The sequence below is a fragment of the Martes martes genome, assembly GCF_963455335.1.
Source record: "Martes martes genome assembly, chromosome: 1".
In the NCBI taxonomy this organism is placed as follows: domain Eukaryota; kingdom Metazoa; phylum Chordata; class Mammalia; order Carnivora; family Mustelidae; genus Martes; species Martes martes.
In genome coordinates, this window is record NC_137888.1 from 12,687,419 (window position 1) to 12,704,393 (window position 16,975).

A 16,975-nucleotide genomic window follows, 5' to 3' on the forward strand; every position below is an offset into this window, starting at 1 on the left:
CACTTAATTATGAAATATGTCACTCTCCACAAAGTAAGTTAGGCCGCTGGCCTCGAAACCCCGCATGAAACGCTTCCTCAATATTAGTGAGTTTTCATTCACTGGGAATGTTCCGTGTCCCCCAGAAATTAAAAAGCTCCTTCAAGGCATGAGTTGAGCTTCTATTTATTTTTAATTCACCCCCACACCTAGTAAAATGTGCCATACCCTGTGGGCATCCAGTAAATGTGGATTAGCTGACGGCTGGCTTCAAACGAAGAATGATTTGGTTCAAACTTTGTGAGTCGTGAACTACTTGGGGGAGAAACTGCTCTCCAGGCATGTGTTTGGGTCTTCCTCCTATCACCAGTGACATTGTGGGAATCTGTCTAAATGTATAAAATAGGGGCGCCTGGGTGGCTCAGTGGGTTAAAGCCTCTGCCTTCAGCTCAGGTCATGATCTCAGGGTCCTGGGATCGAGCCCCGCATCGGGCTCTCTGCTCAGCGGGGAGCCTGCTTCCTCCCTTCTCTCTCTGCCTGCCTCTCTGCCTACTTGTGATCTGTCTGTCAAATAAATAAATAAAATCTTTTAAATAAATAAATAAAATTTTTTAAAAAATAAATAAATGTATAAAATTTTGGCATGATATAAAATAATTATTAGCATCATCTTATCTTCATGTTGTAATGATGTTTTTAAGGCAGAAGGTGATTCGTGTGAAACCTATTTAGATATCTTTATTTTTATTTATTTATTTGACAGAGAGAGACAGCAAGAGAGGGAACACAAGCAGGGGGAGTGGGAGAGAGAGAAGTAGGCTTCCCACTGAGCAGGGAGGCCAATGCGGGGCTCGATCCCAGAACCCCAGAATCATGACCTCAGCCAAAAGCAGACGCTTAACAACTGAGCCACTCAGGTGCCCCGGATGTCCTTATTTTATTGAGAAGGAAAGTCTTATGGACTGAACCGTGCTCCCACAAATACACCCCCCAAAACCAGGAGTTGGCTGCTTAACAGACTGAGCCACCCAGGTGCCCCCTTGAATTTTTGAAAAAAGAAAAGAAATAGAAACTTCATGAAATTTACATTTTCCCTTCCCTCACTGCTGATGTGCATCCTTCCAAAATGTTTTCCAAACAGAAATATATGCATATAAATAGATTATTTCATTTTTTTAAATATTTATTTATTTGAGAGAAAGAAAGAGCACGTGAGCATGGAGGGGAGGGGCAGAGGAAGTGGGAGGGAGAAAGCAGACTCCACGCTGAGTGCAGAGCCAGATAATGGTAAAAATAGGGCCCACAGGTGCCTTCAACCGCATGGACATCAGTGGCTCCTACCTGATACCTGAACCAGAGCGATGGCTCTCCCAGGTGACATCATTCTAAAAAATCTGTGAGTTTTGGGGTCACCTGGGTGGCTCACTCAGTTAGGTGTCCGCCTTCAGCTCAGGTCATGATCTCGGGGTCCCGGGATCGAGCCCTGCGTCAGACTCCCTGCTCAAGGGGGGCCTGCTTCTCCCTCTCCCTCTGCTGCTCCCCTCCACTCATGCTCTCTCTCGCTCTTCCTCTCGCAAATAAATAAAAAAATAAATAAAATATTTATTTTTAGATCTGTGCTTTTAGCAATGTATGCACTTGAAAAGAGTGTTAGTGGGTCAGACTAAATCAGTGGCCACTATTCGAAAAAAAAACTGAGCAGTAAAACACACACACTCACCTGTACGCACCCCACCCCAGCTCTACTTTTCACACAAAGACACCAAATCATGCCTCTGTTTCGGCCTATTCAGGCTGCTATGACAAAATACCATAAATTAGGTGGCTTATATGTTATGCCCCCAAAACGGGTCCGTGATTAAAGGAGCGAGACTGATATAAAGCGAAGGTCAAGCAAAGCTTTATTTCGCCCCAAGCATCAAGAATCTAACCAAACGTTCAGGGACGCACCTCTTACAAGAGAGGGCGACCCTTCGCTGTTTCGCAGACTAGCTTTTAAGGGCAAAGGCCATGCGGTCGGGCCTGGCCATGCACAGGTGACCGGTGAGATTGTAACACACACAGGAAACTCCACAGTGATGCTAGGTGACCAATTGAATTACAATTTACCCTAGCAGACATTTGAACCAGCCTATCACACCTTGATTAAGACTGGCGCCAAAAAGGCTCCCAAAGGGCGGGGGCCCATACTCCTTGGTAGCTAGGGAGACAGTATGCAACCTCCCACTGATCGGATGTCTCCACCTGGCCTGACCCACCCTTGTATCTGGACTTTGTTACCTGGAGCTGGTCTCTGGGACTTGTTTTTAAGTAAGTCCCCTGGGGGAAGGGGAGCAGCGACAGTTTAACTTTAATGAAAGCCTCTTGCTAAATAGGTCCTTAGATTATAAACAACAGAAATTTATTTCTCACAGTACCGGAGGCTGGAAGTCCAAGACGAAGGTGAGAGCCAATGCAGTGTCCGCTTCCTAGACAGCGGTCTTTTCGTTATGACCTCATATGGCGGGGAGAGGGAGAGATCTCTGGGGTGTCTTTTATAAGGGCACTAATTCCAATCAAGGGGGCTTCACCCTTGTGACCTCATCACTTCCCAAAGGCCACACCTCCTAATGTCATTCCATTGGGGTTAGGTTTCAGCATATGAACTTGGGGAGAACCCAAACATTGAGTCCGCTGCAGCCTCCAACCTCCTCTTCAACAGAGATAAGAAAAGCGACCCTTTGTCTATAGCAGTGGACCATCTTTACACCAAATATTTGAATCATCTACCTTACTGTTCTGAAATGAAATCCATACATAGCACAGCCAAACCACATGCATCTAAATGCTCGTGTGTGACTACAACAGAAGACATCAGTGGGAATCGCGTATTTGCCTTCCCTGGAAAACTCCAGCAACAGGACAATTACAACTGCAGACTAAAATGGGGGTGTTGCATTGGCAACTCAAATCCCATGAGCACTGTTGCCGTTAGCAACGTTCTCGGAAAACGGAATGCCATGTTGTTTCAATGTATATGGTTGTTACCCAACGGGGTTCATTATATATTAAAAGTGTATAAAAATAATAAAATATAGAGTGGAGTGTGGGTCGAGGATTAGATCATTATCAATGCGTGTTTCACTTACATGAATGACCAACAAGACACTCAAAAGTAAGGCAGGCTGGGGGCCAGCTCTTCGTTGTGCGAGAAAACTCCGCACACTGGGATGACTAGCCATCCAGGCTCCCCCCTGGAATTACTCTGACTACAAAACCTGTCCCACAAAGATCTGGAGAAATTGGAACCCATGCAGAATGGTATCGCTGCTATGGAAAGCATAAGGTGGTTCCTTAAAAAATTAAACATGGTGGGACACCTGGGTGATTCGGTTGGTTAAGCATCCCACTCTTGATTTTGGCTCAGGTCATGATCTCAGGGTCATGAGATTGAGCCCTGTGTTAGGCTCTGCACGGAGTATGGGGCCTACTTAAGATTCTTTCTCTCTCTCTCCTCTGCCCCTTGCCCCCCCCACCTTCCCACATGCACATGCACATTCCTGCTCTCTAAAACAAACAAACAAACAAAAAATACTAAACATGGAAGTACCATATTTCCAGCAATTCTACTTCTGAGTATATACCCAAAAGAATTGAAAGTAGAGTCTCAGATCCTTGTACAGTCATGTTTATAGCAGCATCATTAATAATAACCAGAAAGTAGAAAGAACCCAAGTGTGCACCAACAGATGAATAGATAAAAAAAAAAATACGGTACATACATACACTGGAATATTGTTCAGGCTTAGAGAGGAAGGAAATTCTGACACATGCTACAACATGGGTAAACCTTAAAGAGATTACACTAAGGGAAATAAGCCATTCACAGAGGGGCAAATACTATATAATTCCACTTACATGAGCTGTCTAAACGTAGTCACATTCATAGAAACATAAAATCAAATGGTGATTACCAAGGGCTGTGGAAGTAGAACAGGGAGTTAACGTGTCATGGATACAAAGCTTCAGTTTGAGATGATGAAAAGTTTTGGGGAAAGCTCAACAATGGGAATGCCACTGAACTGTCACTTAACAATGGCAAAATAGTAAATTGCATGGTGTGTATATTTTACCACAAAAAAACCCACAAAACTGGAAGAGTTGATAACAGGAAAAAAAAAAATCATCACCACCAAAAAACACACTTCACAGGGCACCTGGGTGGCTCAGTCATTAAGCGGCTGCCTATGGCTCAAGTCATGATCCCAGAGTCCTGGGATTGAGTCCCACATCAGGCTCCCTGCTCTGCGGGAGGCCCACTTTTCCCTCCCCCTCTCCCCGGCATGTGTTCCCTTTCTCAATGCATCTCTCTCTGTCAAATAAATAAATTAAATCTTTAAAAAAAAAAAAAACACGCTTCACAGACTTCCAAAATACTCCAGTGGAACTGCCCAATTAAGCATTACTGCATAAATATGTTCCTTAAAACAGGAGGCCCCAACCCTGTACTTGGAATGGGGAGTGATGGGAGAAGTGTGAAGTAGAACATCTCAGGGATGCCATATTGGTTTTATCTCAAGTGCCATTGGAAGGTGGCTGGAGGGCTGTGTTGAGAAAGCATTTAATGTGACCTTTGAACTCAGCAAGGAAGAACAAGGAAGAACAGAAAAATCCATCAGCAGTGCCTTCCATGGGCAAGAGAAGAGGGAAGGATGGCCCATGTGGCACCTGTGGACAGGCCTAGAAATGTAAACTCTCTTACTCCAGACGTCTTTCTCCTACGACTGCAGCCTAAAATTAAAAAAGCTTTCTTGCAGCAAAAAAGAAAATGCAATGGACATACCAAGCTTTGTTTTCCCACATTTCACAAAATGTTTCAGAGTTTAGAGCAAAGAGGAAAACATTGGGTTCAAATACTCAAAGCTATATATATATATATTTCACTGAACGAGAGAGACTTCCTGTGACAAAGAAATACAAAAAAAAAAAAAATAGAACTGCTGAGGAGATACATAGAGTGTGGTTTATGGAGCAGTCTGGAGGAATTTACACACAGGCAGCTCCCAAATTCAAGAATTGAATAAAATTCTTGTATTTATTAACTTTGACCATGTTTTCCTTCTATGCATAGTCTGCCCTCTGGTGACATTAGCAAGCAGCAAACTCGTCTGGGATTGAATTTACTGAGGGAAAAGGAGCAGAGTCAGGTTGCCGCCCTGAGACCTCCCGATAATGGAGGAAAAATAATAATGCTGTGGTTGCTACTGGGCATGACAGTGATGATGGTGATGGTGATGGTGGTTGTGGTGGTGGTGGAGGTGATCATGGTGGTGGTGGAGGTGGTAGTCATGATAATGATGGTGGTAGTGATACAGATGATGGTGATGGTGGTGGTGATGATGGTTGTGGTGATGGTGGCAGTGCTGGGGGCGGTGATGGTGATGGTGGAAGTGATGGCGCTGGTGATGGTGATGGTGGAGCTGATGGTGGTGGTGATGATAGTGGTGGAGGTGATGGTGACAATGGTGATGGTGGTGGTAATGGTGATGGTGATGATGGTGATGGTGGAGGTGATGTGGTGATTGTGGTGGTGATGGTGATGATGTCGATGGTGGAAACGGTGGTAGTGATGGTGATGATGGTGATGGTGGTGGTGATGGTGATGGTGGTGGTGGTAGTGATGACAATGATGGTGGTAATGGTGGCCGTGATGATGGTGATGGTGGTGGTAATGGTGGTGATGGTGAAGTTGATAGAGGTGGTGGTGATGGTGGTAATGATGATGGTGATGATGATGATGGTGGAGGTGATCTGGTGGTGGTGGTGGTGGTGTTGGAGGCAGTCATACATAATACATATGTAGCCCTTCCCTATGCCTGGCTTTACTACAAATGCTTTATATGCATTCATTTACTTAATCTACAGGGCAGGTACTTTTATGATCCCCATTTAAATGTGAGGAAACTGAAGCACAGAGAGGGCATGCCATTTGCCCAAAGTAACACAGCCAAGAAAGAAATGGAGAGGCCACCAACACCCTGCTCTAAATTATTGATTAAACAAATTTTCCTAAATAGGAACAAGAGTTCTATTTGGACTTTCATTAGGATTCTCTTTCAAAGGAAAAGTACAACCTGGTAAGTGAAGGCTATCCGTCATTCACACATGTGCATCAAACATTATCCCAAATAGATGGGAGTTCTCCCTGAAGGTGGGAACAGATGAGTGGCTTTGGAAAAGAGGTGTGGAGGGAGCGAGTTGCTGTAGTTGGGAAGGCTTGTCTCTAGCAGCCAGCTAGAAAGCAGACACACTTGAGTCAGGAATAGGATGTCTGAAGGTGGGAGAGTTGCAGGCATGACGCTTATGTGCCTCGTGAATTTCCCAGGAGACTGCCAGTGGCATGTATGGCCTTGATTAATTCTTCTCAGACTCTCTTGGATTCACTCCTTAAATGGCTGGTTATAGCACTTCCCCAAGACCACGCATTGGTTAAACTGTCCCCGGAGATCACTGACATGGTCATTTCATCCACCTAGTATTTGCAGCAGCCTTCCCCTAAAACCAAAACATGCATTTAGGAATAGGCTTAGAGGATTTTATGGTTTCACATCCTGAGCTTTAACAAAAGGAAGAGGGGACAGGGTTGGGAGGAAGGAGAAGCTGATGCAAGGAGACTGGTCCTGATTTTACTTATCATGACTTCCTCAGCAACTGGCAGGGGAAGTGTTTGCTGATAAGTAACTAAAGGGATGAATATATGAACGATGCCAGGGATATTGCTGCTCAACATTGGTGACATCACTGTCAGCATCCTCTAGCTTCCCTAGGTAACTCGTTTGTAGCTGTTATTTTGCCTGGATTCTCCCCCAGATTCTGAAGTCACTGCATCTCTGAGCGGATGACAATACGAAGGATTTGTGGATGACATCTCTGTTACAAAAAAGCATATGCTTTTGTGTGGATACGGTTAATAGAATTATGTCAGGAGTTGGGATTTGAATATGCATGCTTTATTAAGGACGTGCTGTGCTTTGTAGGTGATAATCAGCTAATGGTGAGTATTTCACAGAGTTGAAGTAGGGTGGGTTTGAAAAAGAGTGAGTGGCTCACTATGTTTGATTGGGGGATCAGGGGTGGCCTCCTGGAGGAGACGGTATTTAAGCTGAGAATCAGATGCATCAAAGGAGACAGCCATGCGAAGATGGGGAGCCCGCGTGCACAGTGTCCACAGCATGGAAAGAAAGTGGTGGCGTGGGATGTAGGAAGGAGTATATGACATATGAGTCTGCAGAGGCAGGAAGGGTGTGACCAGGTGGGTCTTACAAAGCCAGGGAAGGGTCTTGGCTTTTGTTTTCAGGCACAGTGAAGAAGCCTGTAAGGGAAAGTAGGGGATTAAGCAGGGGAGTGGAACTGATGTGATTTAAGAGAAAAACACTTGCTGCGTTTGAGGAATAGGCTGAAAAGAACGAGAGAGGGAGCAGGGAGACCATGAAGGAGGCTCCTGGCTGAAGTCCAGACCAGCCGGCACGGGGACTCCTGCTAGACTGGAAGCAGAGAGGGCGGGGAGAGATGGGCAGAGTCGCAGCAGAGGAGGCAGGACCTTCTTTAGATTAGAGGAACAGGAAAAAGCAGAATCAAGGATTCGATTTTTGGCCTGAGTAGCTGGGTGAATACTGGGGCCACTTACAGAAGTAAGGAAAACCAGGGCTGGCATGATCGGGTTTGTTTCATTTTGCGTTGTCAGAAGTGGGGTAGGGAATGGATCGAGCATTCGGTCTCAGTTTCATTAATTACGAAATGCCTACTCCACGTTGGGGAGGAAGAGGAACTCCACGCAGGACATTAGAGATGCAGACTGGCTGAAATTCTAGAGAGGAAGGGCAGAGCACGCCCCTGCAAGGGGGGCATCATGGTACGTGCGTGCAGCATCTCATGGCTCACAGGGCACCTGACTCCTGAATTTCCCAGCAACCTCAAGAGGTTGTTATTACTTCTAGTTGAACTGGTTAATAACCACATTTCGCTTATGTGTCTCCTTAGAGTTGCTACAACACTTCCCCACAGGCTGTCTCTGCCCCCATTTTGCTCCTTTCAAGGCCACTAGGGACCAAAAAGACGTGGGCGATGGCGGCCAGGAGTGCAGGAATCACACCTGTTGAAACGTACACCTGCAGAAGCACACAGAAGATGACATACGCTTTGTACACCTGGGCTTGTGGGGCTGTTCAAAAGCAGTTCAAATTTTTGTTATGTACATAAGAGCCCTCTGCTGTTCAGATTGGGTTTATCCATCTGCTGATTTTTTTTTTTTAAGATTTTATTTATTTGTCAGAGAGAGAGAGAGAGAGAGAGAGAAAGTGTGCAAAAGCAGGCAGAGTCGGAAAGAGAAGCAGGCTCCCTGTTGAGTAAGGAGCCCGATGTGGGACTTGATCCCAGGACCCTGGGATCATGACCTGAGCTGAAGGTAGTGGCTTAACCGACTGAGCCAACCCTACCCTACCCTACCCAGGCGTCCCTATCCATCCGCTGATTTTTTTTTTTTTTCAGCTGATTGCACCAAAGTTCTCTTTAATTTTTTTTAAGATTTTATTTGTTTATTTGACAGAGAGATCACAAGTAGGCAGAGAGGCAGGCAGAGAGAGAGGGAGGAGGAACAGGCTTCCCACCAAGCAGAGAGCCTGATGCGGGACTTGATCCCAGGACCCTGGGCAGAGGCCTAACCCACTGAGCCACCCAGGCGCCCCAAGATTTTATTTATTTATTTTTTGTCAGAGAGAGAGAGCGCACACAAGGAGGCAGAGAGGCAGGCAGAGGCAGAGAGAGGAGCAGTTTCCCTATCGAGCAAGGAGCCCAATGCGGGACTCGATCCCAGGACCCTGGGATCATGACCTGAGCCGAAGGCAGATGCTTAGCCAACTGAGCCACCCAGGCGTCCCCATCTCTTTAATTTTTATCAAATGTTCTTGGGCTAGAAATCCTACAGGCGGACCATCAACGCTTTTTAGCATGGATTAATTTGTCATCACCGAAAGTAGCTCCATATTCGAGAACCCGACAGTTTATGGTTCAAGAAAAGAAACATTGAACAAGAAACAAAGCGCTTTTATGTTTGAGACCGACCTTCAGTAATGGGATAGTTTAAAAATTGTTGTGAAATCTTGTCATATTTCCCAGTATGCCATACCATTCATGGAGACAAGAGCAGCTGAACGGCTCCTACAAGGAGGTAGAGGCATAAAAGGGAAGGGGTTGAACTGGTCCTTAATGACACGGTGGTGGCTGAAACAAGTGTGAGGAGTTTGCCAGATGGAGAGAATACCCCAAAACCGAGAGAATCCTAGCCAGTAGAGCTGGGACATAAAGCTGGAGGACTATCCAGCAGGGTGGGCTTTGGCTCTTCAGCACCTTCCACGTGGGGGCCCCAGAAGGCTCATTAAGGGGTTGGTGAGCGGCATGAGCAGGGGTGAGCTTTAAAGGAGGCTATGGAAGGTGTGTGTATGGTGCTCAGAGGAGGGAAGGAGCAGGACAAAGAATGGCCATTTAGGCGGCTCTTCCAAACATCATGAAAGAAAATCACCAGGGCTGGTGACTTTCGGCGAGGCTGGTGATCACGGAAAGGAGAAAACAGAATAAAATTGAGAGGAAGGAAGGAAAAGAGAGAGCATGAGCCATGACACAGAAGATCTGGAAAAGAAGTTCCATTTTTATCGATAACAAAACAACCACCAAAATATTTTGTACTTCTCAGGCCTGCCTTTATACACTCCGTCTCCTTACTGCTAATGCTGACTGGCTTATAGACCCGGGCTCGCAGCTGCCCCTCGGCCTAGAACCCACACTAACCTTGGACGAGTGATATCTGAGTGGCAGCTGAGAGCAGTACCACAACACGGGGGGTATCTGAAAATGCGCGAGAGCACTTTTGGCGGGTGCAATGACTGACGGTGGGTACTGACATTTGGGGGCGGGAACCAGGGATGCTAAGCATCCTGCAATATTCGGGAAAGTTCCATACAATGCAGGATCGAACCACCCCTAATCCAGTAGACCCGTTATTGAGGAACCTTGCTGCAATTTGTCCCCTGGTCCCAGCTTGATAAACAGGCATCTGCTGTGTTCTCTGTACCATTTCCAACAAGACTGGATACATCCAGAGACCCCTGAGCACAAGACTCCAAACGCCCAATTCCTGCGGTTAAGCCTGCGGTATTCTTCCTTTGTCGCTCAGATCACCACCTTCTGTCCCCGTGTTTTGAGAATTTACCGAGCGCCCAGCACTGTAGCCACAGCTGGTAGCCAAGAGAGGCAAAGAAAGAGCCCAAGACTTCCTCCCTGCCCATCAAGAATTTCACTCACCACTGAGGAATAGGCCAGCCCTCGAGACAACTCCTTAGACCAGACTGGATTTACGTACATCAGATTATAAACCAGCACTAAGTGCTCCATACAAGCCAGAAGGACTGGAGTTTCAGAGAAACTACCTAAACAGGAGGAAAGAATAGGTAAATCCTCCTCAGCTATTTCCCGGAGCGGGTCCCTTGGAGCACTGATTCAGTGAAATAGCAAATATTGGGACTGGCAGGGAAAGGTCCTGGGGTCAAATAAGTTTGGCAATTGCTGAAATGAAGCAGGTTTCTTTAATCCAGGGCATCTTAGATCGTCTGATAGCTGAGAACCATCGCAATTCTCTGCGAGTGGGTTCTGCTCTTCAGAATTTGCTTAGTTTACTTGAACATGGCACCCACACTCTCTTTCTTTTTTTAAACAGCAGGTTTCACGGTCCTGGGGTTGCATGGCATGTACTTGGGAAAGACCATTGGAATCAGAGTACCAGCCACGGGAAGGCAAGTGCAGGAAAGCCGGGAATGTGCATGAAATAGTGAGATGGATGGCACAGCCAGAGGGCAGGGGAAAGCTAGGCGGGAAATGAGTAATGTTTAGATGCTTACATCAGACCATCTAGGTTCAAGTATCACCTCTCCCACCTACTGGCCACATGAACTTGAACAGGGCCTTTTGCTCACACGTGATACATAGATTAGCTATTGTTTGGATGGGATATAGTAATACAATAAATATAAAGCACTTAGGGCAGTTCCTGGCACAAAGTGATGTTATTGTCCACAAACATTACAGAGCTGGAGGCCAGACGGTGAAGGGTCTTTAAGTCGGATGGAGCAACGTAAGTGCTACATGACAGATGGAGTCCCGTAGAAGTTTCTTTATTTGTACAGCTGACCTTCAGACAACACAGGTATGAACTGCACGGGTCCACTTATACACAGATTTCTTTTTTTTTCGATAAATAACAAAATAGTACCATGAAAGTGTTTTCTCTTCCTTGGGATTTCCTGAATGACCATCTCTTCCCTCTAGCTTACTTTATTGAAGGAAAACAGTATATAACCCATAGACTACACAAAATATATGTCAATCAACTGTTTTTGCTATCCATGGGTCTTTTGGTCAACATTAGGCTATTAGTTGTTACATCTCAGGGGAGTCAAAAGTTATCCTGGATGGGGGCACCTGGGTAGCCTCATAGTTGGACGTCTGACTCTTAGTTTCGGCTCAGGTCATGATCTCAGGGTTGTAAGATCCAACCCTGTGCCAAACCCCACTTTGGGCTCCACGCTCTACAAGAAGTCTGCTTGAGAGTCCCTCCCTCTGTCTGCCCCCCTCCACACTCATGTTCTTTCTCTCTCACACACATAAATTTTTACCCCCCCCCCAAAAAAAACCTTATACTGGATTTTCAACTGTTCAGGGGATCGGTGCCCCTAACCCTGCATTGTTCATAGGGCTGCCTGGGTGGCTCAGTCGGTTAAGCATCTGACTCTTGATTTCAGCTCAGGCCCTGATCTCAGAGACATGGGATCGAGCCCCCACATCAGGCTCCTGCACTTAGCAGAATCTACTTCTCTCCATCACCTTCTGTCCCTCCTACTCATGCTCATTCTCTTTCTCTCTCTCAATTAAATAAATACATCTTTTTTTAAAAAGGTAGACTCTATATTTTTCTATGACAAAATATTTCGTTCAAAACAAAGGATATATGTAAGCGTGTGTATGTGTATAGTCGATGCCCCTTATGGACCCATGACCCAGCTAAAGGAAGAGACCGTCACCAATGCACTACAAACCCTCGTGGTCCCCTTCCCCACCGGTCTCCATCCCTTCCCACCCGAGGGAAGCACCAGCCTGATTCGGGCACTTGTGTTTCTAGGATTTACTTCCTAGTGGGCCCACATTTGTGTGTTCCTCTACATACGCCAGGTGGTCTGCTGCTTTCTGAACATTATCTAGATGCAATCAGACTGTGCTGCTTTTCCTGTGTCTTACTTTTCTTGTTCGACTTTACCTTCCAGAAATTCATTCATGGTGAGGCCTTGGCTCTAGTTCATTCATTTTCACGGATCTTTAGCGCCGTATTCCCTTGACCACATCCCATACTTTTCTGTCCATTCTCTGGTTAGTGAACATTTGGAGTGATTCACCCCCCCCCTTTTTTTTTTGCTCTAACAAAAATGCTGCCAAGGGCATGTCACCTGTTGCACCCGTGCAAGAGATTGTAGATGGCGGTATACCTCCAGCTTTTCGAGGACCTCCCAAATTGTTTTCTGAAATGATCAGATTCACTGGCCCCCTATTTACATATCCAAATCCCCTTCTTCACGTCACTTACCCTGGAAACTTTGGAGCGGTAAGTACTGACCTAGCAAAAGCTATGTTAAGGAAGATCTGTTCACCAGTGACAGAGAAACCCCACGCCAACTAAGATGGGTAAGAGAGCAGAGGACATCAGGGCGCCTGGGTGGCTCAGCTGGTTGTGTCTGACTCTTGATCTCAGCCCAGGTCTTGATCTCAGGGTCGTGAGTTCAAGCCCTGCATTGGGCTCTGTGCTGGGCATGGAGCTTACTTTAAAAAAAAAAAAAAAAAGGCACAGAGGACATCAACAGGTGCATCCTTGCAAAGACTTGTGGACCTAGCAAGGAACAGGTTTTTTTCGGGGCAGAACCCCTACAGTCTCTCTTATGTATGAGTTGGTATCCACCAATATGTTCATGAACCTTAGAATGGACGTAGAAGTCTGCATGGCTTACAGAAAATCAAATACAGGGGTGCCTGGGTGGCTCAGTGGATTTAAGCCTCTGCCTTCAGCTCAGGTCATGTTCCCAGGGGCCTGGGATCAAGCCCCGCATCAGGCTCTCTGCTTGGCAGGGAGCCTGCTTACCCTTCTCTCTCTCTGCCTGCCTCTCTGCCTACTTGTGATCTTTCTCTCTCTGTCAAATAAATAAACAAAATCTCAAAAAAAAAATCAAATACATAGTTAAAAACTGGAATTCTAACATATGTCCCCAGCTCTGCTAAAAGACTCTGGCCCCAGGTAAGGTCCTTTGCATCTTCAAACCTCATCCTCCACAAGTATAAATTGGGCATCACTACCTGGACAGCAGAATTACTATGTGGCATAATTAATTAATGTCAAAGGGCTCTTGGCACCTGTAAACCCAGATATAAATGTTGAATGGTGCTGTTAAGTAAGAACAGGTTATGCACACATTAGGGTGGAAGCAGGTTGAACACGATTAATGGTGCTTCCCAGCTATAGCCTGAATCTCAACTAAATTTTAAACTGTTTGGTTTCGGGATGTCTGGGTGGCTCTGTCTATTAAGCATCTGCCTTCGGCTCAGGTCATGATCCCGGGGTCGAGCCCAGACAATGACCCCCGATGACGGGCACCCTGCTCAGCAGGGAGTCTGTGTCTCCCCCCTCTCTCTGGCTCCCCCTGCTTGTGCTCACTCACTCTCTCTGTGTCAAATAAATAAGATCTTTTTTTTTTTAAGATTTTTATTTATTTATTTGACAAGCAGAGATTACAAGTAGGCAGAGAGTCAGGCAGAGAGAGAGGAAGGGAAGCAGGCTCCCTGCTGAGCAGAGAGCCCGATGCGGGGCTTGATCCCAGGACCCTGAGATCATGACCTGAGCTGAAGGCAGCAGCTTTAACCCACTGAGCCACCCAGGTGCCCCTAAGTAAGATCTTTTAAAAAATAAATAAAAACAAACTGGTTGGTTTTGTATCAACAGGACTTTTCCCAAACCATGGGTTTCCTTTGCCTTCTGCATAACGAAACAGGAGAGCCCGGGGGAGGCAAGCAGGTTTCCTGAGAGGTCACAGGTCTCCATTCAAGCCTGGCCACCTTCCCCTGCTCCCACTCCCCACCCCAGCACCTGCCCTGCACAAAGGCCATGGCTTCATCTTCATCACTCGGAGCCCAAACACAGACGGCTGGTGCAAGTAGCTGTTCTCGCGCAGCCTCACTGGGATGTTTGGAGCAGCGGCGAGCCTCTCATATGCGAACAACTGCAGAGCAAACACGAATCCGGAGGGACGTGATTACAGGACCCTCTCTCCCACAAGAACGAGGACGGCTGGACCAGGAGGTCCGCTGCACCAGGGGTTGGTCTATCCAAAAGCCAATCTAAACAGCAAAACATCAGTAAAGGAATAGATCAATAAAACGTGTTATAACCGTAGGATAGCGTTGCCTACAGCCACGGAAAGACATTATTAATTAGCTTGGGGAGGGGGGTGGCCAGCTTTCAGAAACATAATGTAGAGTGGAAAAAAATACTTTTTCCCCCCTGTGGAGAATGCAACTTTTTATTTTATTTTATTTTATTTTATTTTATTTTATTTTTTCAATGTTCCAAGATTCATTGTTTATGCAAGCACACCTAGTGCTCCGTGCAACTTTTAAATTTCCTGACAGGTGATTATGGATTTCCAGGTGTTTGAGAAACAAATGGAAACAAATCAGAGTCATTGGTTGCTTGGACTGTTTTATCTGAAGACAAGAGCCTATGGCAGCTGATCCACGAGGGTCACACCTTTGTAAGCTTTGTAAGAGGCCTCTCAGCTCTGGCACCGAATCCTTTCCACTGGTCCTAGGTGCCTGGCCCACTGTGTGTGAAGCCTCGACCCAGTCCCGGGGCAGCGGGCTTGTTTAAGAGTCCATCAGTTGATGTCCTGCCCTGATACACAGGACCACACCAGCGAGGCCCAGGTAATACCCGCACGTGATGGGTGCTCTTCTGCAGGGGTGCGGCCGGCCTTTAGCTACAGCATCTTCTCTGCTGGAAGGAACTCTGTCCCTGGGTCCTGAGCCTCCCTCCGTCTCCTCTTGCTGCTGCTCTGCTTCTTCCTCAAGGCCTCTGCCTGACCAGCCAGGGGCCATGGAACCAGGAATAGGGCAGGGACATTTCTCACTGAAACTGTGGCTAAGCAAAAAAAGAAGAAGGAGGAGGAGGGGGTAGCGGGGGAGGAGGAGGAGGAGGAGGAGGAAGAGAAGGAGAGTAGAACTTAGACAGGTGTAGAAACAGGAAGCCGAAGATCAAGATGACGGAAGGAAAGTCTGCAGACCCGGCAGGTCCCAAAGCTTACAATTCCAATAAGCCTTCACCCATCCATCTCTCCACTCATGCACTCACTCCCTCATGCACTCACTCCTTCTACAATTACGTCAGGTGCTCAACTACGTGCTGGGGACACTATGGAGAACTTCGCAACGCCCCTAGTCCTTGAGATGCTCATACGCCAGTGGAGGGGATGGACATCAAGCAGCCCCTTTTGTGAGATAAGGTCACACGGTGGTAAGGGCTACCAAGAAAAATACATCTGAACAAGGGGGATAAAGAAAGCTTGGAGTGAGGCTGGCCCCTTCAGTGTGGGTGGTCGGGGAAGGCCTCTGCGAAGGTGACATTGCTGCTTGGATAAAGGAGGAGGATGTGCCAGGCAGAGGGAATGGCAAGTGCAAAGGTCCTGAGGCAGGACCGTGCTAAGGGATGCTAAGAAACTAGTGTTGTGGCCCACAGGGAGCAGGAAAAGTGGTAGAAAATAAGAAGAAAATAGCAAAGCTTAGGCCACAGAGACTTTGTCAGCTAAAGGATAGGGATTTTCAGATTCTTTTGTTTTTAAGTGAGATGGTAATCCATTGAATAGTTTTAAGCAGTAGAATAACATTGATTTTTTTTTTTTTTAGATTTTATTCTATTTATTTGTCAGAGAGAGGGGGAGAGAGCACAAGCAGGGAGAGTGGCAAACAGAGGGAGAAGCAGGCTCCCGGCTGAGCAAGGAGCCCAACATGGGACTTGATCCTAGGACCTTGGGATCATGACCTGAGCCAAAGGTGGACGCTTAACTGACTGAGCCACCCAGATGCCCTCCCCCTTTTTTTAATGTACCGCTAGCATGACCACACTCAGGTCGGCTCTCCTCACCCTGGAGTCCCAGAGCCAGAGATCTCTGAAGGAAACTCCTGCTAGCTTCAGATTCTCTACCCCTGCTTTCCATTCCAGCTGTTTGCCCTGGTTTCTTTGTGTGTTGACTCACACTTCCTGCCCCCAAACCCTGCCCGCTCCAGCTCAGACAACCATTCTGCCTTGTATTTGTCAATCTGGGGCCCAGGTGGGCCACAGCAAGGAAGTCACAAAAGGCACATTTGCATCTCACCCGCATCAGTAGAGCAAAAAGGGGGGGGAGAGCTGTAATAAACAGATATTTGGAGTAGGAAGTGGTCGAGCAAAAAGAGAAAGGAAAATTATCCAAACACAACTAAATAAAGATTCTGCCGCGGGCCCCGCTGCCGAGGTGCGGGCATTTACAGCAGGTGTTTACTTCTGCTTGGGACTCTGCCATCACTCTGAAGCCTTCCAGCAAGGCGGCCCTTAGGGAAAGAGCCTCACCCATCGCTTTGTAGACGGGGAGCTTGAGAAGCAGGGAGGTAAGAAACTCACCAAGGTCACAAGGCTGCCGAGTGGGGGCTCAGCTCCATCTGGGGCTCGTGACAACCAAGCAAGGCTTCTCTCAGCAAAGATTTATGAAAGGCCGGGTGGTAATAAAATCCGCTTGTGCCACCCTTCCCCCTAGTGCAAATTAAGTAACTGATTTGAGGAACAGAAACCCAGTTAAGATTTGCCCATCTACAAACAATGCCGAGGAGAAAGTTGAATGCC

The 16,975-nt window shown here is 46.8% G+C and overlaps 1 long non-coding RNA gene across 1 annotated transcript in view; it reads right to left on the reverse strand.

The window, feature by feature from the left end:
• Nucleotides 1-13,824: 13,824 nt before the first annotated feature.
• LOC308344504 overlaps nt 13,825-16,975 on the reverse strand; it is a 30,857-nt gene continuing 27,706 nt past the window's right edge. The window contains exon 3 of the long non-coding RNA XR_013966984.1: nt 13,825-14,442. This is a non-coding gene — a long non-coding RNA (uncharacterized lncRNA). The remainder of the gene's footprint in view (nt 14,443-16,975) is intronic.